The 27,744-nt window shown below is 38.4% G+C and overlaps 1 protein-coding gene across 10 annotated transcripts in view; it reads left to right on the top strand.

Annotated features, from left to right (window-relative positions):
- The window catches only part of TSPAN4 (tetraspanin 4), a 752,078-nt gene that overhangs the window by 682,016 nt on the left and 42,318 nt on the right, over nt 1-27,744 (top strand). The gene's annotated exons all lie outside the window — the stretch shown is intronic.

Genomic DNA, 27,744 nt, shown 5'->3' with positions numbered 1-27,744 from the left:
TTTCATTTTTCTTTTGTGGCAAACTAAAACTGGAGGATTACTCATAGAACTTAATGAACAAAATCCAGGCCAAGCATAGTCATGCCACCCCCTCCTTTACTGATAATCCCATCAGACCTGAAGAGACTATTCCTGCCCTAAAACAAAAGTCCCCTTAATCTTGCCAAGCAGGAAGAAAAGACACACCTGGATACAAAAAACAGAAGACAGAAATGTTTCACAAATGCCCAGCAGCAGGCCTAATAAAAGAATTGCAACAATTTAGCTGGATAGAAAACTGCAGACATTCCATTTTATACAATACAATACAATACAATAGTAGAGTTGGAAGGGACCTTGGAGGTCTTCTAGTCCAACCCCCTGCCTAGGCAGGAAACCCTATACCGTTTCAGACAAATAGCTATCCAACATCTTCTTAAAGACTTCCAGTGTTGGGGCATTCACAACTTCTGGAGGCAAGCTGTTCCACTGATTAATTGTTCTCACTGTCAGGAAATTTCTCCTCAGTTCTAAGTTGCTTCTCTCCTTGATTAGTTTCCACCCATTGCTTCTTGTTCTACCCTCAGGTGCTTTGGAGAATAGTTTGACTCCCTCTTCTTTGTGGCAACCTCTGAGATATTGGAATAATGCTATCATGTCTCCCCTAGTCCTTCTTTCTCTTAAGCTAAACATACCCAGTTCCTGCAACCGTTCTTCATATGTTTAATCTCCAGTCCCCTAATCATCTTTGTTGCTCTTCTCTGCACTCTTTCTAGAGTCTCCACATCTTTTTTACATCGTGGCGACCAGAACTGAATGCAGTATTCCAAGTGTGGCCTTACCAAGGCATTATAAAGTGGTATTAACACTTCACGTGATCTTGATTCTATCCCTCTGTTGATGCAGCCTAGAACTGTGTTGGCTTTTTTGGCAGCTGCTGCACACTGCTGGCTCATATTTAAATGGTTGTCCACTAGGACTCCAAGATCCCTTTCACAGTTACTACTACTGAGTAAGGTATCACCTATACTGTACCTGTGCATTCCGTTTTTGTTGCCTAAATGTAGAACCTTACTCTTTTCACCATTGAATTTCATTTTATTAGATAGTGCCCAATGTTCAAGTTTGTCAAGATCCTTCTGTATCTTAAGCCTATCTTCTGGAGTGTTGGCTATTCCTGCCAGCTTGGTATCATCTGCAAATTTGATGAGTTCCCCATTTATTCCCTCATCCAAATCATTGATGAAGATGTTGAAGAGTACTGGGCCTAAAACAGAGCCTTGGGGTACTCCACTGCATACTTCCCTCCATGTAGATGCAGTTCCATTGAGAACTACACGTTGAGTGCGGTTGGTCAGCCAGTTACCAATCCATCTGGTGGTGATGCTGTCTAACCCACATTCTTCTACTTTATCTAGTAGTAGGTTATGGTCTACCTTATCAAAAGCCTTACTGAAATCCAAGTAAACTATATCAACGGCATTCCTCTGGTCCACTAATTTTGTCACATTATCAAAGAATGCAATAAGATTAGTCTGGCATGATCTGTTTTTGACAAATCCATGTTGGCTTTTGGCTATTACTTTGTTTGCTTCTAGGTGTTCGCAAATTCGTTGCTTGATTATTTTTTCCAGAATCTTTCCTGGTATTGAGGTTAGGCTGATAGGTCTGTAGTTTCCTGGATCTAATTTTTTCCCTTTTTTGAAGATGGGAACCACATCAGCTCTTTTCCAGTCCTCTGGTAGTTCCCCAGTGTTCCAGGATCTCTGAAAGATATAATTCAGTGGTTCTGAGATCTCGTCTGCTAGTTCCTTCAGAACTCTGGGGTGTAATCCATCTGGTCCTGGTGATTTTAAATTGAGGACAGGTGTCTAAACTAATGTTCCACTGCTTGGTAACATGAGAACAGAGCATTTCGATGCTTCTCCTTCTTTTGAAAAGGTGCAGTGCTTTTGCCTCTCATTTACATGTAATGAAAACAACCCACCACGAACCACCTCCAGGGTCATAGAAAGCCATCAGCAAATCAAAGTCTTAAAATTTCCTGCTCCTCAGGTCACAACCTCTTTGTTCTTGTTCCCTCTTTCTTCTTTGAACCCAATGATCATTGCTTCCAATAAAGCATGATCTTCCTCCTCAGTGTTGTACTCCATTTCCTGCCATCAACATTTCTTCATCTTTTTTTAATCTAAATCATCCTGTTAACTCATGTTCCATGTGGAATCCACCAAAAAACACCCAGATACTTTTTGCAAGTACTATTGCCTAGAAACATGATGGCGAATCTATGGCATGCGATCCAGAGCGGCTCCCCACTTCAAGTCAAGGTTGGGTGCTGATCTTCTCCCTTTAGAAGAGAGCCAAAGCCATCCCCATGTTTGATGCCAGGAGGCTTCAGGGAGGCCTGCTAACACTAAAACGGGGTGGGGGACTCGAACACCCCATTTTTGGTGCCAGGAGGCTTCAGGGAGGCCTGCTAGCACCATAACGGGGGTCTCACACATATGCATGGGGGCGGGCTATGGGGTGCATTGGATTATGGATGTCAGCACGCACTATTGCATATGCACGCACGTGCACGTTTGGCACCCAAGGGAAAAAAGGTTTGCCATCACTGGCCTAGAATGATCTCTCCTTTCTATGGATGTTTTTGACTTTCCTCCCCAAAATATTGCATTTTTCTCTGTTGAAATTCATCATGTTGGCTTTTCTTCATTGGTCCAGCTCATCAAAATCTTCCAGAATCTTAATACCGTTCTCTAAGATGTTTGCTATCACCCCACCTACTGTATGTCATGTAGAGCCTAGAGCCCAGTAGTGTGCTCCTTGACACTTACTTCCATCTCGAGACATTGACATATGGTTGTGTACAACTGTTTAACCAGCTCTGCAGCCATTAATGGTAGCATAATCTAGCCCATCTTTTCCCATCTTGTCTACTAGGTTTTTATGGAAAATTTGTCAAAAGTTTTGCTGAAGTTTAAGTATATATTGTTTACCGCATTACCATGCCAACTAGTTTGGTCTGTCAAACAAGACAAATAGATTTTACATGAGTTGTTCTTAATATATTTATTATTTGAAGCTGCCTCCTGCCAACAGAGAATTCTTTTTTAATTAATATGAATAACTTAATTTAAAAGCTTGGAGAGGGTGAAAGTTTTGGCTGTTGACTTTTTTGTCCCTATTCCTATTCATTTATCACTGTTTTTTAAAACATGAGAATACATTTGTTCAATCAAGGTATGAGACTATAGAGGATTTTTAAAAAAAGATTAGATAGTTAGTTATTGAAGGAAACTCTGTTGCTGCTGAATATTTTGCAAAAGGAGTGGTCACAAGACCCAATGCCTATGGAGTTTCTCAGTCATCCAGGTCATTGGTGTCCCAAAGGTGCTTTTCAAAAGGCAGCATGACTTTCTCTCTTTTCCCCTTGAAGACATTTACTTTTCATCCAAAAAGCTTTTTTAGTTCTGAAGACATTCTGGATGAGAAGTGAAATGGTCTTCAAGGAAAACAAAATTCCACTGCCTTTTGAAAAGCACATTTGGGACACAAGACCACACCTAGTTTCCAATGAGTTAACTTCAAAATTCCTTCATCAGATCTTTAAACCTTACCAGTTTTGATCTTAACAACATTTGAACAAAGGTGTATATCTACTTTTTTTTAAATAGTAAAGGAATCTTCAAAATTATATAAATTAAGATCTGAACACATTGATTCTCACTAGAATTCTTCATGACATAGAATTTCTTAGATTGCAGTATACTCTACTGAAAGGACACAATATAAATTGTAAGCTTTCTATTTGGCATTAGTGGATTGCAAATTGGTGCGTAATAAGCTTCTTAGTTCTTTAGGCTGTCAATTTTTTGAAGAAAATTGCAATTAAAACCCATCAGTCTTAGAAAATGAATCCTGCAATCAATGTACGATCACTTTCCACTAAAACATATAAATTGATCTAACATAACAAATTGACCCAATTCCTGTTGTTAAAAGTCAGGTTTATTGTGGCAAAACTCTAGAAAATAAAAATACATCTTTGATTAGATCAGGATGGAAAACTGATCTGACTGAAAAATTAACACAAGAAAAGAGTGTTGAAAAAAAATCTTAAAATAAAGTATATTTGCAAATTTAACTTAGCTCTGATTTTTTGGGAGGCAGTTTCTTTTATAACAATAAAATTTCCTCACTAGATGGACACACTTCTCTTTCTGCTTTCCTCCCGTTCTGGAGCTGTCCCAACCTTAGCAGCTAACGGCTGTGCTTCTGTCACCGGCAAGAAGAGATTCTCTTGGATCAATCAGGGACTTTGCGATGTCCCTGAGATCAGCAAGACGTACTCTTCCCTGTCACCGTCTCTTCGGGACGGTTTAGGTCCAAAAGGACCATCCTGTGGCAAAAGTATCAACTGCGATCTCGGAGCTCCGAGATCGCACATTGTATCATTGCGACGTCAGCTCCTCATTCCTTAAAATAAAGTATATTGTAAATTTACTTCAATCTACAGTAGTACACATTTAGTATTGTATTAATAATGCTTATCCTAATGTAATTCTTTATGCAAATATTATGGTACATATTGAAAAACTATATTCAATATTTATAAATATATTTATGTTTGAATATTTAGTAACAATGTTTTAAATATCCGTGTAGTTCCTTAAGATTGTGTGTGTGTGTGTGTGTGTGTGTGTGTGTGTGTGTGTGTGTGTTTAATTATAGTCTGGTTTTAATATTTTTATTTGCTTTTGTTTATGTTTTTGGATCTATAGTTTCCTTTTTGTTTCATTCTTTAATAAAAAGGGATTTTTTTTTTATTAAACTTCATGATGTAAATTCTTTGACATATTCCTGTGGTCATGAAAATTAATTTTAATTTAATAACAGAAGATTCTTTAGGGGTTTGTGTGAACCTAAGAAAGATCAGTTTTATTTCCCAAATGCATTAGGAGAAGTTTTATTTCATATTTCCACAGATACAAAGCACAATTCCTTATGAAATATTATTGAAGCATTAGAAGTGAGAATATCAACAAGAAGGAAGGATGCACGTACAGAAAATCAGCTACTACTTAAAATAGAAATAGACCTATAATATGGGTTAATATTTGGAATATATTTCTTTGGAAGTTCATAGGATATTCATATTAAAAGAATTAGTGGAATAAAGCATTAATGTATTTAAAAGGCAAATTTTAGCCCCATCTCAAATGTTCCAGTATCCTACTTATCAATGACATGCTTTTATAATTCATATCCTATAGCTCAGTGTTGAATTTTTATATTTGTTAAAGTTTCTAGAGGATGATACAGTCTTGAAATTTTAAAATTTGGGCATGTAGACATTTTAGAATTTGAACTGACTTTCTTCCATGTTTGTTTTGCAGCATATTTTACATTATCTTTTCATTCTTCATTGTAAAAGCTACTAATTTACAGTACATTATGCTATTTCCTCACTGAAACGATCAAGACAATTATCATAATCTATTGGAAACCTCTTATATACCATTCTCGGCTCTCATTTAGAGCAAAGCAATGTAGCATTGCATCTTAGAAACTGACATGCATATTACATCAGTACTTTATTAACTTCACTACTCCTAGTCTAATTATAAATAGAATTCAGTGCTTGTTTCACCTTTAAAACCCTTAAGAACATAAAGAAGTCTCTCTTTCTTTTGATGAGAGGCTATTTTCTGACTACCCCTATCACATTGCTGGTGAACCTTTTTGGCACCGAGTGACCATACCGGAACACACATGCATATGCGTACACCAGAGCGCCACAACCCCAAAGATCAACTGATTTGCGCATGCCAGCTAGCTGGACTTCAGGTTTCCGACACATGCATGCATGCATGCCAGCCAGGTGATCTTCGTGTGTGCTGGAGCACTGGAGACCCAAAGACCAGCTGGCCAGCGTGTGCATGCCTGTTTTTGCACTGGTTTTGTCCATTTTGGGGGGCATTTGCAGGGCGTTTTTTGGTGCCATAGGTTCACCATCACGGCCCTATCAGATTGGATATGGTTAAGTGGGCCTTTTTAATTGTGAAATACCATTGGCAAGGAGCTCCTTTAATGTGTTCCCAGCAGCTAACCAAAAGTCCCCTGTTTCTCAGGTCTTCTGAATCATGTCACAAACACGTCCTGTTAGATACTTGGGGATTCATGAAGTTCAGCATACCAGAACCTTTTGGTGATGTTTCCGTCTCTATTTGAATTTAACTCAGGCTTATGTTGGAAACATTTCTTTCCCTTTATACCGTGCTGGGCTAATCCTGTAAGTGGTTAAAACATCTGTTTTCCCCATCTCTCTCTTCACTTACTGATTCTGTCATAAAAAGACTAACATACCACAAAAGCAGTAATTCACGATTCCCTGATTTTGGGGCTGCAGCGTGTCTAGCTTTAACTTGTGACTGTGATGTGTGTGCAGCTATCTCCAACTCCTCTAATTAGAGTTAATCAAGGGTGTTAATTATACTTTGCCGGCAATCCCTCAGCTAGCTGACTATCTCTGTCTCGGATGTTCACCATCAAGTTTGTGTAGAGCACAGAATAGATATGTCCCTAGCCTGATGCTCTCACTGTCTATCTTCTTTCTTGTGTGGTCTCATTTCATACTGCCCTGGAACTGTTTAGTGAACTTGGACATAACTAATATTGTCTAATGGTTCACTAGTCTTCTTGTTTTCTTCCACATCTCCAGCAACTCTGCTGCAAATTGATTCTCTTTTCTGCCTGCACCTTTCCTCATTTTAACTTCTCCTCCTCCAAATTGCATGCAACTATAATTGTTTATCTCTTCAATTCACATTTTCCCAGGCTAGATTTGTAGACTGTCATTATTACACTACAGAAGAGACTGTGGAATGTCACATGACTGATTAGGAGACAACTTTTCTGTGTTCTCCATACAGCAGGGCTTTCAAACTCATGGCCCACAGGCGGATGCGTCACGCCCCCTTTAGCAAAGGGGGAGAAAGTTGCAGTACATCAGCAGCCATGAAGATGCATGTGTGACAACTCCTGCCATACAGTCACAACCTTCCCGGAGAAGATGCAGTGGATGCCTAACCTAATGCATTTCCAGCAACAGGCAAAGTCTTCATTCTCAGTCCTTGGCAATCATCTCACAGCATTTCTTGTTTTAAACTTTATTATTTTTAAATTTTCTTTAACTTGCTTTCTTTTTAACTGGTGCCTTAACTGTTGCATTTTACTGTTTTTAATTTCCTGATTTTTACTCTGTGTGATGTCCTAATAAACTTGTTGTGGGAAGATGATTAAGTAATCTAAATAACTAAATAATTAAAAGGAAAGGACATGTAAAGAATGCAGTGCCCTGTAGAGGATTTTCCCCATAAGCTATCCAAAAATTTGTATATTTGAAACATTAGTAGATGTAGTGTCTAATAAGGCAGATATGACACAAATTAGTCAGGGGCTTAATCAGTGAAAGGCTGAACTGACAGTGATCTCAAGAGAAATAATATATATCTCAGTGGCAAATACATTTACATTGGAAAAACCGAGATGCAGCTATTCTGGGAAAAGTCTAATTCAGAATTGCTTTCTTAGATTATTTATAAATCCCCATATCATTATGTATTAGAGAGGCTAGTTCTCTCTAATACTTAGGGAAGCTAGTTCTTTTCAGAGATACTGCAAGAGTCTTTTGGTATCTTGAGGATTAATACAATTTTTATGCCATAAATTTGTGATTATGTAAGTTATTACCAGCCAGATTTTAACTGTAGCTGAAAGAAAGATTACAAGGCTTTGCAGAATATTGGGTACCTATGGGCATTGCAGATCTTTAGTGGCAATGAATTCCATTCCAGCTGTTGCTTCTCTGAAACTATCCTTAGCTAATGAGCCAATTAGATAGCAGCCACCAAGCATCTGATAGCCCTACTCCTCAATGAGGCCTTATTTGTCATGGACTCCAACCCAGCTACTCATTCAGCTTTTTTGCCATTACTGTTGCTCCAATCAGGCTTTTTCAAGACTCTGTCACACTTTCATATCGCTGGTTGCCAGTCAGATTATCATCAGATTCAGTCATGACCTAATTAAGATAACATTTCTGGCCAAGCCAGAGACGGCATATAAAGTTTTAAGAACTATGTAACTGCAGTTGAAGCTTGCAGAGCTGGTGTTGCCTTCATACTTCTCACAGGTAGAAGAGTCTGAGGAACGTTTGAGGCTTGGAAGATGGTATTGGGGAGATCATAGTACAGCAATAGCTAACCTTTTCCGGACCGAGTGACCAAAGTGCATGCAAATCTCCAAAATGCAATGCGTGCGCCCCCCCATGCATGCCCCATGCATGTGTGTGCACCCCCGCACATGCCCTGCCCCCACGCATGCACATGTTCCCCTGCACTCCCCCCACCCTCCCATGCATGCATGCGTGTGCACCCCCACGCACCCCCCCCACACATGCGCAACAGAGACCAGTTGGCCAGCGGGAGGCACACGTGCATGCGCAGCAGAGCTGAACTGGGGCAACGGCTCGCATGCCCACAGAGAGGGCGCTGAATGCCACCTCTGGCACGCATGCCATAGGTACACCATCACAGTCATAGCAAATCAACAAATTACCCAAATAGGTGCTAAGAGTGAGGAGACTGACTGATATGTGCCATTCTTCACCGAGGAGGATTATTTTTAATGCATTAGGACATTCATTTATCTTGTAACTAACAATGTTCCTGAAATTCAAAACCATCTTTACAAGCTAAGTACACAAGCTTGCATTTGATTCACCATATCCTAAAAAGGACATTCCATAGAAGAATTTGAACACATGTAATCAAATCTTCAACAAATCAGGTACTTAGGCTAGCTTTATTCTAGGTATAGGTATAGATTTATTTTAGGATAATGCCTTAAAATTGATGCAGACTACATTGACTGAGTAAATTATACTTGTTACTGAAATGTAAATTATTGCAGAACATGTATTTGGCTAAATTCAGTATTTTGGTCAGGCTAATCTACCTTTATTCCTCTTTTTACCTGATGTAGTATTGTAATTTTTCTCTAAGACATTGTAGGACAACCTTGAAGTCTCCAGATGTTGCTGAAATTCTTTCATCATTTACCACTGGTCTGCCCAATGAGAGTTATTATTCAGCAACATCTGGAGGGTCACGGGTTACCCATCTCAGCTGCACAAGTTCAGGATAACATGCATGGTTCTTTCTCCATGCAGAAAAATGCTATGAGATGGATTGGGCTAAGCAATACTTGTTCTTCTCCTTGATTTTACTGTGCATTCTGAAAAATAACAATAAAAATAATAGTAATACAAAAAAACCTATTTATATGGATTTTAGCAAATGCATCACATCATTTTGCATATATTTTTTTTGGTGTTGTTTCCCTCATACCCTCTTTCAAAACCAGGTAGTCAAGTCCAAGAGCAAGAAGCAGCCTACCATGAAAACATTTTTTTTTTTTTGCAGCTATTGGAATAAATTGAATAACTGAGTCAGAATTCACCATCAGGATGATGGTGGATGCATAAAACCACATGATTAGGATTATATATTGAAACAGACAGCATGTTTTTATTCATTCCAAGAGCATTTTGAAGTGTCAGTATATATTTAAGACAACATTATGTATCGACAGTGCACTAACTCTTTAACAGTTTTGCATATACAAAACAGACTATAAAATGAATGCTCATATTTTGGAGATATAAATGGACCCATGGAGAGTAACCAACAGCTCTCACTAGAAAGCCCATCAGTGCAAATATTATGCTCCAAATAACTACTGAAAAAAAAATCCAATTTGAAGCCAATGGAGTCCTTTATTTTAATTAAATGTATGAGAATTCCATCTGCATTTTTCTTACTATTTTACTTTCTTCCTACTATTTCTAAAATTATGAGCAAAATACTGTGCTGCAATTCAACTCTCAGTCTATATGACCTCATAGCACAGCTTCACGATATTACTGTATGACTAACTAAAGCCCAAATTTGTGACAATCCTTTGACTATCATGGAGTTGTTCATCAGCAGGGAGTGGATTAGATGTCACCTGAATTACTCTTAAACCGCTGAATAGGAAGAAAGAAGAGCTTAGTTTCCTGCTGGCTCTTTTTGTAGTCAGCAGTGCAGAACCTTATTTGATTAGATATTGGCTTTTGTCTTAGTCACTTCCTGGAATTCAAGATATACCATGAATAATATACCGTATTTTTCAGAGTATAAGATGCACTGGAGTATAAGACGCACCAAGGTTTTGAAGAGTCAAATTTTTTTTAAAAGTAGGTGGGTAGGTAGAGGGAGAGAGAAAGAGAGAGAAATACAGTAGGTAGGGAGGGAGAGAGAGAGAGTAGTTAGGTAGGTAGGTAGATAAAGGGAAAGAGAGAAAGAGAAAAATACAGGTAGATAGGGGGAGAGAGAGAGAAAGTATAGGTAGGTAGAGAGATCGAGAGAGAGAAATATAGATATAGAGAAATACAGTAGGTAGGTAGGGAGAGAATATGTGTAGGTAGGTAGAGGGATAGAGAGAGAGAGAAATAGAGAGAGAGAGAAATACAGGAGGGAGGGAGGTAGAGAATAGTTAGGTAGGTATGTAGATAAAGGGATAGAGAGAGAGAGAGAGAAAAACAGAGAGAGAGAGAAATACAGTAGGTAGGTAGGGGGAGAGAGAGAGTGTGTGTGTAGATAGGTAGAGGGGTAGAGAGAGAGAAATAGAGAGAGATAGAAATATAGTAGATAGGTAGGTGTTTCTGCTGGCACAGCACTTGATCAATGTAATTCTCATCAATCAGTTAAAGAGTTTTGCAAAAGGGGAAAAAAATTTTGCACTCCACAAACCTCCCCAAAACAGCCCATTTTTTTCAAAAAAAGGGCATGAATAGCCTTGTGGGGGCTTGCAGAATGCTCCTGCGGGAGTGGGGGGACAAACACGAGCAAAAAATGGGCCATTTTTCGCAAAAACGGGCCCGTTTTTTGTCAAAGAATTTGCATGCATAGCCTTATGGAGGCTTATAGAGTGCTGTTGGAGGCAAAAAACGACCTGTTTCTTTCTCATTTCTGCCCTCCCCAGCCCCCAGGAGCTCTCTGAAAGCCTCCATAAGTCTATGCACGGCCATTTTGGTGAAGGGGTGGGGCTTCGGGGGGCAAAATATGCTGTATTCGATGTATAAGACGCACCCAGATTTTCACCCTCTTTTTTGAGGGGAAAAAGGTGCATCTTATACTCCGAAAAATACGGTAGTTGCTATGGGTGCTGTTTGTTTATAACTGATAATAGAGAATATTTATAATTTAGGATTGAAATGAGGGCTGCTTGCAGTTTCTTTACCCAAACTTGGTAACATCATCATGACAAAAGAAAACAATCAAGCTTAGAGAACACCAAGGACTGTTAAGTCCTGGTAGTTTTCTCCCCAGATATAACCCACGTAATTAAAATAATTGGTTATATCTGGGGAGAAAACTACCAAGACTTAACAGTCCTTGGTGCTCTTTTCTGTTTTCGTATTACCTTCTGGCCTGACTCGAAGAAAAATATTACAAATACTTTTATACTACTCTTTGCCAAACATGTTTGCCAGAAGAGGATCCAAATTGTCCCTCTGTTATCTTAACCCTCTGCCCTGCTCCAAGCTGTTAGCTAACTAAATACCACATACTTTCAGTTCTGTCATCCATGAATGAAACTTCACCCCATGTGCAGTTGCACTTGGTTGCACATGTTCAGGGTTTAGCAAGTCTGGATGGCAATTGCAGGAATAGATTTACTGGGCTATTCTATTCCACATATATTTGATACAAGCCCACTATTGCAATGCTCTCTACATGGGGCTCCCCTTGAGAGGCACCTGAAGGCTGAAGCTGGTCCAGAATGCGGCCGCGCGGGTAATCATGGGATGTACTAGGTACTCCCATATAACACCTCTCCTGCGCGAGCTGCACTGGCTACCTGTGGCTTTTCGGGTGTGTTTCAAGGTGTTGATTATCACCTTTAAAGCGCTCCATGGCACAGGACCTAGCTACCTGCAGGATCGCATCCTACCCCATACATCCCTGCGACCAATTCGCTCTCACAGGGAGGGACTCCTCCAGGTGCCATCCATTAGGCAATGCCAGCGGGTGGCGCCCAGGAGTAGGACCTTCTCTGTGATGGGCCCAACCCTCTGGAATGACCTCCCCCCCCCCCCGACATTAGAACTACTACCTATCTCCGCTCCTTCTGCAAGAAACTCAAGACCCACCTGTTCCAATTAGCTGGCCTGGCCCAATCGCAGTTTTAATTTTCAATCCTCCTGGCCGGCATTTTAAATTTTAAGGGGTTGTCCTTTTAACCTGTTTTAATTTTTATTATCATTGTACAGACCCTATAATTTGTTTTTAATAAGGGGTATTTAATATTGTTATTGTATATACGGTTTTAGCTTTTGTCTGTACACTGCCCCGAGTCCCCTCGGGGAGAGGGGGCGGTCTATAAATTTAAAAAAAAAAGCTATTTGCTTACCTATATTCTATTATCTTATTATTAAGATCATAACAGAATAACAGAGTTGGAAAGGACCTTGGAGGTCTTCTAGACCACCCCCTGCTCAAGCAGGAAACCCTATCTCATTTCAGACAAATGGTGGTCCAATCTCTTCTTAAAAACCTCCAGTGTTGGGCAATGTTCCCTCTAAGCTGCGCCCCTGCGCGCCCGCGCACATAGCATGACAACACCGCGCAGCAGTTTCTAACTGCCGCGCAGTGATTTTCAATGTCACGTTTCCCATTAGATGAGAGGCCACTCTCCGCTCCCAGCGCTAGCTTTCGCACTTCTGGGCTTTCTTTGCATAACGGCTGGAGTCCCTGCCGATTCTGCTCCAGGTCGCGGAGCACCCAGGCCGATTTCTGTCACAGAAGTTATACCTCTCCACTCTCGGGATGGAGGCAGGGAAAGTTTTGATCTGTGGTTGGTTGCGCAGCCAGACTTAGGTGGTGGGGGAGAGAATGCGGGTGTCTCCCACCCTTTCTTGCTCGCGCTTGCCGGTTCCCAGGACAATCTAGAGCCAGTGGGGAATGAGTGATGGCTGTTGGCTGCCGTTCGGATTGGATTGCACCCACCCCCTCTTGGCAGAGGCTTCACTTTACTGAAGTGGGGAAGCTCATTAACCAGCTGCTTTGGAGGGTTGCGGCTGGCTTTCGGCGCACAGTGGTATGGGGCACTGGGCAGAGAAGGTGCTTCTTTCCTTGTTCCTCTTAGTGTTGGCGGGTGAATTTTGGGGAGGGAGGAGAAGTGGCTACGGAAAGGGATAATGCCGGTATGCACTGAGGCAGGAGGGGGAGATTTTAGTGGGTGTGAGATCATGCTTTTTGCAAGACAGAGGGTGACGGTCTGGAGCCCTCAATAAAGTAATAAACAATAAACACCCCCTGCCCCCTCCCTCCTTAGCAATGAATTAAAAACATTTATCTTGAGTTTTCACATTTCAGTAAAATGGTAAAAAAAAAAAAACGGGTATTTGCAACGGCTCCTTTAAGAGGTTAGTGCATGTAATTATTGTGAACTTTCCAGTTGAAAGATTTTTAGGAGAGGGAGAGGGAATGCTATCTTTTTTGTTCCTGCTGTGTTTTGGGAGTGTCTCCCCCAGTATGAAATACTCAGTTTTTGTGCACAACATGCAAAATACTAATTATTATCAATTACTGAAATGTCTTGAAAAAGCATAATCATTTACCATATTTATTTGCCAACTGCAAATAGTTTCAAGATGTACTGAGTGTCAAGACAAATATTGAAATTAGGAGATACAAGCAACAATAATAGCTTTAGAATAATGTGTCATCCTCTGCTGAAGCTAGCAGATATAAATATGAACTATTATTCATAAATATTAGGAAAATGTCCCTTCATGAAAAATTACTTTTTCAGTCAACTCTACCTGGCATTAGTTGGGGGAACAGAAATATTAGTTGGCCAATTCTAAAAGAACACCACAAAGAATTTAACAGATGTTTAAGAGAGCTGGGTTTTTCATTTATATTATATGTATGAACAGAATTAACACAAATTGCAGATATCAATCAAAAATAAAGAAAAAAGGATGAAATAATGCTCATTTTTAAAAACTCAATGAAAATAAAAGCAATATACCAAGAAGGTGGCATACTGGTTGTGATTTGATCTCTTCGGGGGATCCAGGGGATCCCCTATACAAGTATTTTAATATTGCAGACTTGCAGTATTATAAGTGATACTGATATTATATAACACTTTGAATTAGGTGGGTACCTTGAAGAAACATAACTTTGAGTTACAAATAACACTGATTTCATTGTTGTCTTAGGTGACATCTGTGAAAAAAATTCAGGTGCTCAGGCATGAAAATGTGCCACTCAAACACTATACTTTTCCGCTCACGCTGAAAAAAAATTAGAGGGAACGTTGGTGTTGGGGTACCCAAAACTTCTTGAGGCAAGTTGTTCTACTGATTAATTCTTCAGTCAGGAAATTTCTTCTTAGTTCTAGGTTGCTTCTCTCCTTGATTAGTTTCCATTTATAGCTTCTTATCCTGCCTTCTGTTGCTTCTTTGTGGCAGCCCCTTAGATATTGAAATACTGCTACCATATCACCCCAGTCCTTCTTTTCATTAACCTGGACATACTGAATTCCTGTAAGTGTTCTTTGTATGTTTTAACCTCCTACCCTCTAATCATATTTATTGCTCTTCTCTGCATTCTTTGTAGAGTCTCCATCTTTTTTATATCATGGAGACTAAAACTGGATGCAATATTCCAAGTGTGATCTTACCAAGACATTATAAAATGATATTAATACTTCATGTGATCTTGGAGAAGGAGGAGCTGACGTCGCAATGACACGACGTGCGATCATGGAGCTCCAAGATCACAGTCGATACTTTTGCCGCTGGATGGTCCTTTTGGACCTAAACCATCCCAAAGAGACGGTGACTGGGAAGAGTACATCCTGCTGATCTCAGGGACACTGCAAAGTCCCTGATTGATCCAGGAGAATCTCTTTTTGCCGTCGACAGAAGTGCAGCCATTGAAGCTGCTGAAGTTGGGACAGCTCCGGAATGGGAGGAAAACAGAAAGAGAAAGTGTGTCCATCTGGTGAGGAAATATTATTATAAAAGAGACTAAACCCCCCCTCCCAAAATAAAGCTAAATTAAATTTGAAAACAGAAGAGAACAAGTGGTGAAATTAAGTTACATTAGACAGTGTGTTATCCTTTTTTTAAATTTTCTTTTACGGATGAAACTTTTGCAAATGTTTCCTATTCTTTAAATTGAACAGATTAGTTTTTCTTCTACTACTTTTTATATTTTTTTTATACTTATGGATTAAAATATTTTTCCTTATTTTTATAATGCTGGATTGGATGATTTTTTTTGCTCCATTTAAGAATTTTGTTTTCTTTAAGTCTGGAATATAAAGAAAATATAAAAGGAGGACTATAATAACAGAGGGAAAGGAAGTAACACTGCCACTTGGAGGCTGGAGGCTTGGAAGGCTTGGAAATATTGTCTTTTCTTTTTTCTCTTTGATCATTTGACTTTACATTTCAAGGTTCCTCAGCTTGTTTACAGAGTGATAGTGAGAAGAGCATGGGTGGTTTATACAGGTGCTCTTTGGGAGCTTTATTGGCAGCTGGAGTGGAGTGAAAACAAAGCCTTGTCTTGAAAGATTATAAATGAACTTGCTTTAAATTTAATAAAAAGTTTTGAATGCCAGAGTGGCAGTGTTTACAAGTTGGAAGAATGGCGCAACATGGAAAAAAAACCTTAACATTGCAAAAAATTATGTTTGAAATTCAAAAATTATTAGAAGTAACAGAAAAAATTGAGAAGAGAGTGGAGAACATAGATCATAGAACAGTAAAATTTGATGGAAAAATTGAGGATGTTCATCAAATGAAGAAAGTGGAGGTCAGAGTTCTAAAAACTGAAGGAAAAAATAAAGAGACAAGAAAATTGTTGATATTGACAGTGAACTGAGCGTGGTTGGAAATGGAAAGAGTGGAATATGGAAAGGAGAGATAGATGGACTGGAGCTCTACCCCAGATTTCAAAGTATAGAAGAATAAAAGAGAGAAGAATTAATGGAACTAAGGAGAGAAATTTTGTCAGAAGCACTAGTGATAACCAAAGATAAGCTGATCAAAGAAGCAGATGGAGGGTTTTGAGCTTATACAAGATATGCAATAAACAATAGGTTGTGAAGAGAAGTCCATACAAAACTTACTAAGGAAATAACCAGAATACTAATGCCACAAATGGCAAGAGACATAAGACTGCACTATTACTGGAAAGACACAGGTTGATGTAATGAAAGCTTATAATAAAAAATGAAGTCAAATTTAGTTAAATTTAGAGCATTATGTATAAAATGAAGTGATGATGGATACAGTTAAATGATTAATAATGATAGTAATGCATATATATATGTATTGGTTTGATAAGAGGAAATTTGATATAAATTGCAAATGGTGACTACGAAAGGATGTTTAGAAACTTTGTTATTAAATATAACCCATTTTTATTTAGAACATGTTATAAAGATGTAATGTTACTGGATGATATTGGGAAGAGCTAATGGAATGCCATTATGTGGTTTTGCTTTAAATGTGGAATATTTTATATAAAAGGACATAAAAACAATTATAGTCAAATGAAGGTTGAGGTATGATGATAGTAATATACATACATACATACATACATACATACATACATACATACATACATACATACATACATACATATATATATATATATATATATATATATATATATATATATTCTGATTTAAAATATATGATTTTATATGAATTGTAGGTAATGATTGCGGAAGGGATGCACAGAGGTTTTTGTAACCAATCGACACACTTTCTACAATTTGTAATGGAAGATGGTTATGTGGGGTTTTTGTGTTTTGTCTGTTTGTGTTTATTAAAAAAAATCTTTACAAAAAAATACTTCATGTCATCTTGATTCTAGCTCTCTGTTAATGCAGCCTAGCACTGCCTTACCTTTTTTTTGGTAGCTGTAGCATATTGCTGACTCACATTTAAGTGATTGTACAGTAGGATTCCAAGATCCCCCTCGCAGTTACTACTGTTGAGCCAGGTACCATCTATTCTATGCCTCTGCTTTTGGTTTTTTTTGCCTAATAGAAGTTTATTTTTTCTCACTATTGAACTTCATTTTGTTAGATAGGGCCCAGTGTTCAAATCTGTCAAGCTCCTTCTCTATCTTGAATCTATCTTTTGGAGTGTTGACTATTTCTGCCAGCTTAGTGTCATCTGCAAATTTGATGAGTTCCCTTTCTCTCTCCTCATCTAAATTATTGATGACGATATTGAAGAGTACTGGACCTAAGACAAAGCCTTGAGGTATCCCACCTTTTACTTTCTTCCATTATAGATGCTGTTCCACTGAGGACCACACATTGAGTGCGGTTGGTTAGTGAAATACAATTCCATCTGGTGGTGATACTGTGTAACCCACATTTTTCTATCTTATCAAGTAGTAGGTTGTGGTCTACTTTATGAAATGCCTTAATGAAATCCAAGTAAATTATATCCACAGAATTTTGCTTTTCCATTAATTTTGCCACTTTATCAAGGAATCCAATAAGATTTTTCTGGCATGATCTGTTTTTAACAAGCCCATGTTGGCTTCTGGTTATGATTTTGTTTGCCTCTAGGTGTTCGCAGCGTTGTTGCTAGATATCTTTTTCAGAATTTTCCCAGGTATTGATATCAGGCCAATAAATCTGTAGTTTTCGGGATCCATTTTCCCCCCTTTTTTGACGATGGAGGCTATATCAGCCCTTTTTCAATTCTCTGATAGTTCCCTGGTGCTCCAGATTCTTTGAAAGATATGCTTCATTGGTTCTGAGATTATTCTAACCCTTCAGAACTTTAGGGTTTAATCAATTTGGTCTTGGTGATTTGAACTTGTCTAGGGTGGATAGGATACAGTGGATAAAAGACTGGTGCCCCCTTGGTTAGAATGCAGTATTGCAGGCGAATTTTGCCGATTGCCAACTGCCAGCAGTTTGGCAGTTCGAATCTCACCAGGCTCAAGGATGACTCAGCCTTCCATCCTTCTGAAGTCAGTAAGATGAGGGCCCAGATTATTGGAGGCAATATGCTGACTATGCAAACCACTTAGAGAGAGCTGTAAAGCACTGTGAAACAGTATATAAGTCTAAGTGCTATTGCTATAGGTGTTCTCTTATTATTTTCTTACTTATTTTGACTTGCATGACTAATCTGCATTGTATAGTGTTTTTTGATAATCTCACTTTTCAAAGTTTCCAAAGTTTCTTGGGGTTTTTTTTCCACTTGAGGATTCTCATCCATGGAATCCTTCCCAAGTTCTCTCTAGGTTTATTGGAATCAGTTGTCTTAAAGTCAAAGATTCTAGTTTGACTTTGTTTTATTGCTTGAGCTTGCATAATGTTGAATTCCAATAATGCATGGTCATCCCCTCTCCCCACAAGGTTCCTATAACTTCAACACCTTCTATCATTTCATCTCTGTTGGTAAGAATTAAGTCCAGTATGGCTGACCTCTAGTTCCCTTCTCTATCTTTTTAGGAGACAAAGCTGTCTGCTAGGTTTGTCAGGAATCTGCTTGATCTTCCACTAGGTGCAGATTTTGTCTCCCAGTTGATATCAGGGTCGTTAAAATTCCCCATTATTTTACATTACATTACTTTACATTTTATATTACATTGCTTTACATTTTACATTACATTATTTTATATTACATTACATTAACGTTAGATTACATTACTTTACATTTACATTGGCTCATTCAGTCAATAGCTTCTTAAACAGGCATATAAGACAAAACAATGTCTGAAAGACTTTTCCCCCCTAAAACCCAGAATGCAGCGATGTTTGTATCATGCAACAACAGACAATACATGAATGGGTTACATAACATATAAACATAACTAAATGAAGTTAAGCTTGGGGATCTTTGCATACAGATAGCCCTCAACTTAGAATCGGCCATTTAGCAACCATTCAAAGTTATGCTGTACTCCCCCCAAATGTACTTACAAACCTGTTCCAAAGTTCTGATGGCCAAATCCCCCCCCCCCCGGTCACATAACTGCACTTTGGATACTTGGCATCTGGCACGCATTTACAGCTTCTGCAGTGATGTCCCTGCAATGTACGTTTTTTGCCAAAAACTGGCGTTACTTCTGATTTTCAGTAAAAAATGACTGCAACGTTCCCAGATTCATTGGTGGATTCACTTAACGGATTGTGAATTCACTTAGTAGATTGTTAACTTAACATCCATGGCAATTAACTTAATGATCACCACAAATAAGGTCCTAAAATCAGGTTGGTCACATGATGACCTGTTTTATGACCATCGCAATTGGAAGGCAGGTTCCATTAAGACTCTACTCAAGGATTACCTACAAACAGGACTAGAGGTTTTTTCAAAGAGAGCTTAGTAAAACTGGAGAGGGAAACCAAGATAAATAGGTCCAAGCTAAAACTCCATTGCAATGGTTAGTGGAAAAAGAAGAAGGGGTGAGCAAAAACATGCTGGCTTGATAACATCAAACCTGATGCAAAGTTGAACATACAATAATTGAAAGAAGCTGTGCTTAACAGGGGAGCTCTTGCATATAAAGTCACCAAGAGTCAGACACAGAACCACAACAAAACTCCATAGCAGGAAAAAGTCTACACATCTCCATTAATCAGACATATTATTTTTAGCCAACATGTCCCATTGATTTCAGTGCCACATAATTGTATTTATTTCCTTTGCAGATTTGGGAGTGGTGAATAGCAAAAATGATTATAATTTTAGTTTGGGTACAACAGTATTTCATATGGGATCCAAAGTTAGTTTTCTGGAGGGGCTTCCTCTTAGCAAAGAGACAGCATTTTCCTACCACTCAATATTGCAAGATTTGTAACTGTAAAAATATAATGATCTCCTTGTTCAACTAGCATTCTGTGGTGATAAGGAGTAGTTGCTTTTTATTGACTGCTTTTATTTATGGCCACCATAAAACTGCAATTATATTTTGATTAATTGAAAAATAAGAAAAGGAATTAAAAATGGCTGTGCTAGGCCAAATCAATATGATTCCAATTTAGATATCTTTCCTTTACATCAAAAGAATAAATTTATTACTGCTCCTGTTGTATATTTGTGTCAGCCATTTAATATTTTTAAAACAAACAGAAAAAACATCACTTGATGTTTTGTCTAATTTACTTAAAAAGGAGGAGGGATGTTCTATTATTTCTGTTCCTGAATTATTAGTATGTAGAAGATTTCCATAGCTTATTTTGGCTGCAGCTTTTACTTCAGTTGCTTATGATTAAAGCCATTGAAGTCAGTGGAACTTACTTTATAAGTCATTAAATGCTATCTCAGAGATGCAGAAGCGTAGGTTAGCCCGTGGCCATGGAGACATTCTAAAAGGGCTGGTAGCTATTGAAAGTTGTGAAAGTAGAACTTTAGAATGGTAAAATTTTAATTCCATCTGTCTGAATCCAATTTTTCCAGCTGTTCTGCTTAAATTTTTGCTCTGCAAGAATAAGCAAGATCATCTCTAGAAAAACCAGGAAGGTCTTTGCTTGACATAATATTTTCTACTAGACTTCACCAATAGATAGTCTTATCTGAGGTGTAGTCTTTGAGTTCAGAGTAACATATTCCAGAGGTGGTATTCAGCAGGTTCTGACCAGTTCTGGAGAACCGGTAGCAGAAATTTTGAGTAGTTCAGAGAACTGGTGAATACCACCTCTTACTGACCCTGCCTCGATCTATTCTTTGCCTCCCGAGTCCCAGCTGATTGGGAAGAAATGGGGATTTTGCAGTAACTTTCCCCTGGAATGGGGAGGGAATGGAGATTTTACAGTATCCTTTCCGTCATGCACACCAAGCCATTCCACACCCACCAAGCCACAACCACAGAACTGGTAGTAAAAAAAATGGAATCCCACCACTGACATGTTCATGAATGTTCTGTTGAATGCAGCTGTATGAGTATGATGAACCTGTTTTTGGTTAGCATTTCTGTTATTTCTTTTCTTTTCTTTTGTATATGTTTTATTTGCAGTTTTCCTTTAACAACCAACATATTTTGTGGACAGTATATTGACTGGGTCAATACATTTTTTACACAGTGCTGACAGTAATAATACAATTACTTATACATAGTTTTTATCTTCCAACTTCTAACCTTAATATGCTCATTATAATTATAATATATTCTTTATATATATTCTTTATATATATTCTTTATATATATTCTTTATCTCACTCCAGGAGACCATCCAGACAGAAAACCATATTTTTAATGTTGCCTTTGTTACATTTGGAATCGTGTTACATCCCTTTATTTATTTATCAGCACAAACACCACACACACACACACACACACAAGTAATACTTTGTACTTATCCCCCATTTGTTGGGGTTCTTCATATTCACCTCTTTATCTTTAAACTTGATTGATCTACATTGGAACACCAAGGCTGACCCCTGGAAAAGGGAGAATCTCAAGGAGCAAAAAGAAGGAAAATCTTGAGCCTTTTATTCTTAATCTTAATCTTCTGATGCACCTATCAATGCCTTCCCCTTTGCATCTCCACAAATCCTTCCAATCATTAATAAATCAACTTCAAACCTGTTCCCACTACATTTTCCCAAAAATCTGCAGTATGCCAGGTTGAAAAAGATACTTGGAGTGCCGGATGAGAGAACAGCAAGATGTATTCACACAACATGCTAAATTGGGTTAGCTTGGTGTTCTGACCCTTCTCTTCGTACACCAAAGCACTCCAAGATAAGAATACTGATAAACGGTTTATTCACAGTAAATTAACACACTGACTAGACCTTGGCAGCAATCCAGACTTCCAAGATAAGACACAGGCGCTAGAGCGCTTTTCCAGCATTGGTAAATAAGTTGAACTCTGCAACCAGCCTCCAGGAAAGTCCCTCCTTAAATACTATCTTGAGAGGAGCCTAATTACAACCACCTGGGTCCAATTATCTTCTGTATCTGCGTAGTTGTTCTCTACGTCTATCAGCCCTTCATTGCCTAGCGTCCAAGACCAACTCCCTTGTCTCCTCCCCACTGCTCCAAGGCATGACGTCAGGAGCACACTCCCTTTGGCTTTCACCACTGCTCCATGCCTCAGGCGCCTCCTGGTGGCCAACCAGCCTCTCTGATCCCTGCTCAGAGTCGGAACCCTGTCCAGGGTCCTCCACATCTTCCAGAGCCAACTCATAAGGCCCCTCACTGTCGGAGTCTGGTTGCAGCTCCAATGGCTCCTGCTGGTCCACAACAGCTTGGTATAGCAACTATTGGAAATTCATCCTTTGGGTTCATTTATGTTTCAGGATATTGTGTAAAAGCAGAAAAACTTGTGAATAAGTTCATTAAATCAAATGAATTGTGTGAACACACCCACTACCTTCTCATCCCTTTCCTTAAAAAGTCTCCGAGCTACAAGATTACATAGAATCAGCATTTATTAATCTTTTTAAAGTCAATAACACTTTCAGATTCTCACTTGGCAGATTCTATAAGAAATGCAAATTAAAGCATTAAGTAATAAAAGTTGGAAAATATTTAAATTAGAAGAAATTGTGAAAAATTAAAATACCAAAGTCCTTTGGGGAGAAAGAATACTCTACTCACTACCCCCACCCAAGAGATTAATGAAAGAGACGGGGAAACAGATGTTAGTTCGATCCTCCACTTAAAAGCATTGCTTTTTCTTTCCTAGACTTTTTAAAAGCTATAATAAGACTGCAATTAACCAAAATAATTGAAGAGAAATTTAAATGCAGACATGCAATTGAAGATTCAGGGAAAGGGATGTACTTTTGGAGCACTAAAGGAAAAGAGTGTGGCTGCATGATTTGTGTATTCATGAAAACTGCAGACAGCAGAGGCTCACCTGATGCACTTTGACAAAGGAGAGTTTAAAACTTTCCAAGGGCAGAGGAGTCCAACAAAGGAGACACACAGTTGACAAGCAGTTATTTGGCCGTGGGAAGGAGGGGTAGAGGCAAGCAAAGAAAACAGAAGGAAAATGCTTTTCTAAATGTATTGGAAATATCAGAACAGATAAAGTAAATGTTCCCTAAGCCAGCCCTGCTGCCACCCACCAGGAGTTTGAGCCACTCAGGAATCAGGTGCCAATGCACAAATGCCAAGCGCTGTCTCATTGTTGGAGGCTGTAGCTTTGCTTGGGTCGGATTGTTGTCTGAGATTCTTGTAGCACAGGCACTATTTTCATAATGAGGGTTGTTATCACAGATGAACACAAAGTGGTGATGGAGAATGGCTTTTTTTCTTCTTTAAGAAATAAAAAGGATGACAACATGTTCTCTTCCCTGTGCTGGAAGGTGTCAGTTTTGCTCATCCAAGATAATTATATAGCTGAAGGATGGATGATGGATTGCTTCCTGTTCCTCAGAACTAGTAAACAGCAGCTGTATGACATCAATTTTTAGGATATCTCTTGGGTATCCAGTCAGAATCCAATCGGTCATCATTAGTCATGAATTACACTTTGCAGGTCCTTGAATTTTTGCAGGTTGGTCCCCGACACTGGGATCTGCTCACCGCCTTGTAAATGCCTTCCATTTAAAAAGTCCTATTTATTTCTTATTCTTGTATTCTACCTTTTCCAACAGCTTGAGAACATAAGCCAAGGGACGAGGGAAGAAATTCAGCACAATATCCTATGAATTGCCCCATTTGCTCTCTCTCTCTCTCTCTCTGCCCATTGAACGCGATGGTAGTTTCTCCAGCATTATTTATTAAGTGACACATTAGGAGATATAAAGAGGTTAGAAAACGGAGGTGAAATGGTTGGAGTTTTCTCTGTGTCTGATGCAAAAGAAGAAAGCAGAGGCTCATTCTCTGGTACTCCAGAGGACAGAACTAGACTTCAGAGACTTAAGTAACAGATTTTATTTGAACATTAAGAAGATAAGAAAAAGAACCAATTATCTATTGTGATGGTAAACTATTCTCACTAGAGAGCTTCACGTAGAGGCTGGAGAGCCATGCTTGGGATAATTTAGCTGCAGATTTTTTACACTGATAATGTTGGCTACATCATTCACCATCACCAAATTGATTCTTTAAATGGTACAGACTAGAGGAGGGATTAACTGGTGTCCTACTTCACCTGCCTATTCTCCTGCATTTATATCCATAAAAGGGTGAAGGCTGAACTTTTTGGGTCTCTTCATGGCCCACTTTATTGTTTCCAGTGGCTCTGGAAATTTCAGTGCCTTTTGCCATTTAGATACATGGATAATATAATTTCTTGCCTATTATATATGTTTGTGTGTATTTGAGGGAAGGAGGGAGGGAAAGATCGTCTTTTATCTCATTTTCCCAATTAGATGGTTCGATGTTTGGTGATGTTTAATGAATAAACATACTTTTGTTAGCTGAACTGAGTGGTATATACTCTTACACTGATTTGAGTATAGGAGTTGATTGGGAGAATAGCATAGCATAGCATAGAATAGAATAGAATAGAATAGAATAGAATAGAATAGAATAGAATAGAATAGTTTATTGGCTAAGTGTGATTGGACACACAAGGAATTTGTCTTTGGTGCATATGCTCTCAGTGTACATAAAAGAAAAGATACATTCATCATGAATCATAAGGTACAACACTTAATGATAGGGTACAAATGAGCAATCAAATCATACTAGGAAGCAATCAATATAAATTGTAAGGATACAAGCAACAAAGTTACAGTCATACAGTCATAAGTGGGAGGAGTGGGTGATAGGAACGATGAGAAGATTAATAGTAATTGTAATGCAGATTTAGTAATAGTTTGACAGTGTTGAGGGAATGATTTATTTAGCAGAGTGATGGTGTTTAGGAAAAAGTTGTTCTCATGTCTAGTTGTTCTGGTGTGCAGTGCTCTATAGTGTCGTTTTGAGGGTAGGAGTTGAAACAATTTATGTCCAGGATGTGAGGCGTCTGTAAATATTTTCACGGTCCTCTTTTTGACTTGTGCAGTGTACAGGTCCTCAATGGAAGGCAGGTTGGTAGTAATTGTTTTTTTCTGCAGCTCTAATTATCCTCTGAAGTCTGTGTCTGTCTTGTTGGGTTGCAGAACCAAATCAGACAGTTATAGAGGTGCAGATGACAGACTCAATAATTCCTCTGTAGAAAGAGTAGGGAGAGTGTACTGTAGGGAGAGTGCTGGATGCTAACTAAAGTGAAATTAGACAGTAATTTATCAGGAAATAACAGATTGAACTATGTGGCCTATATGACCCCAAGAGTCTGCTTATAAAATGTTGTGGTTGTCTTGATCACAAGCATATTAGAATAGCCTACCTGGATCAGGCTAAAACTTATCTTAATTCAGCATTTGGTTTTCCAGAGTGACAAACCAGATAGTTCAGAATGGTTAAATTTGCAAGCATGAGAAAGAGATATGTGTTCCACTGACACCGATAATGATAAGTGGAAGCAAGATATACTTACTCTACAGGTAACACTAGTATCTCTTGAGAGACTTGCTTTGATAGACTTGTTTGTGGTGGCTGCCTCTGTATTTTCTAGCAACAAACTCGAAAGATTAATTATGTGCAATGTGAAGAATTACTTTCTTTTGTCAGATTTAAATTTCCTTTCAATCAGCTTTATGGGTCCCAGGGTAGAGGACATCCACTTTCCTTTACTCCCAGTGTAGAGAACATCCACTTTCCCCTCTTGCATATGCATGTTTTGTAGGAATTGAGGGTGCATCATATCATTAATTTCTTTTTGCAATGTTCTACTTCCATTTCCTTTTGTAACAACATCGTATCCAGTCTCCACCTAAAAGATCCTTTTCTCTTTTAAAAATTAAAATCACTGAATTGTGATGTGAAAATGTTTGGAAACATATCCACGTTATAAACATTGCTAGCCAATGTCTTAGAAATCCAAATGTTATCTATTCTTGCAAAACAAAATCTATGCCTTTCTCCCAGAAGTATACTTTTTCAACTTACTCTTTAATTAATCTTGAACTGGTCTACTCATGAGGTCATTCACCCTACTACTAAAAGATATTGCTTTTCTTGACTAGGGAAAAATATTGAAATTCATGAAAGAAAATGATTGCAGTTTAAGTTTTGTGAAATCTCTCTAAGTTTAAGTTTAAGTTTATTTGCTTTATAGACCGCCCCCTCTCCCCGAAGGGACTCGGGGCGGTGTACAGGAACCACATTAAAAACCAAATACATAGTAAATACTCTTAAAACCAGATTAAACCTAGAGCCCTGTACAAGTTGTTAAAAATTAAAACATGACCTAAAACCAACCCCTCGAATTTAAAAATACAGGCATGGGGAGGGAAGTTGGAATTAGGCCAGGCCGGCTAAATTGAACAGGTGAATATATAGATATAAATATAAATATATAAATATATAGAGACAAGAGGGAGGGGGAATAGAGGAAGCTTAGAGCAGTTATGAATTTAAAGGCACAATCCTAAGCAAGCTTCCTTTTTTTTAAAAAAATGAGAAATTATCAATTAAGAAAATGAATCCTCCAAATTTAATTCATTTTACATTTTTAACATAACAAGGTCCTTGAGCAGGCAGCAGTATAAAATGTTATTAATATCAAGATTTCCATTTTAGATTTATTTGACACAAATGAAGACAAGACTAACTCCTTAAAATATTGTAGGCTAAAATTATCTATAGCAAATATAAAACACGTGTCTACACTGTTCACAATTGGCTGCTCTCTTCAAAAATATGAGTGTATGTGATAGATCTAGAGCAATCTTCCCCCAATCTGGTGCCCTTTAAAGATACTGTATTCAACTAGCATAGATGGGTTGCAGTTTTATATGAATCAAAGTTCAACCTAACTAGCTGGCATCATGTTTCTGGTGTAGCTTATATTGAGTCAGACTATTAGTTAAGGTGATTTCGAACTAATTTAGTATATTTTTTTCAGCAGAACTCAGCAGAAAATCTTCCTAGTTCTGTTAGGAGACATCTATAGAATGTGGAATCAATGGCCGCATTGTAATAATTTCCTCATAGCTTAATATTCAAATATTTCCAATACCTTCACTGATTCAAAGATACTGTGTAAATATATAGCTCCATCATTTTGATTTCAAACAGTTACTCTGAATAATGCTGCATCAAGGGCAGTTAGGAAATTAAAATGTTTATCAATGATGCTTCTGAGAATACTCTCTTGTCCACATTTCCTTTAGGTAAGTCCAGTAGTGCACATTGATAGTGGAAAGGAACCACATGTTGCCCTGGACAACTTCATACGCTGAGAAATCCCCACTCCAATATTTTACCAGCGAGAGCAGTATTTTTAAAGCCACTCTAACAGCTCATTCCAAAGCTGTGTATTTCAGACATCTCTATTTACATGGTATCAGCAAAGTTGCTTGCATCCATCCTCATATGGCTCATGCTATCTTCCTTCGCATTTCTTCCTACCATCCAAATTTTGGTGTCAATCTTTTTTTAAAAAAATCTCATTCCAGTAAAATATTTGATGGCAACAGTAAGAGAGATGGATTCATAGATGATGATGTAATGCAAATGAATTATCTTGTATGCAAATTCTTTAGGGATTGGTCAAGCCAATTCTCTTCAAGCAGGTTCTTCAAGAACAGCTAAAACAGAGAAGTGAGATTTAAATATACACTGCTCAAAAAAATAAAGGGAACACAAA

The sequence above is a fragment of the Natrix helvetica genome (assembly GCF_964273705.1).
Source record: "Natrix helvetica genome assembly, chromosome: 1".
NCBI lineage: Eukaryota > Metazoa > Chordata > Lepidosauria > Squamata > Natricidae > Natrix > Natrix helvetica.
The sequence above is the reverse complement of the archived record's forward strand: the minus strand, read 5'-3'. Positions and strand labels throughout refer to the sequence as shown.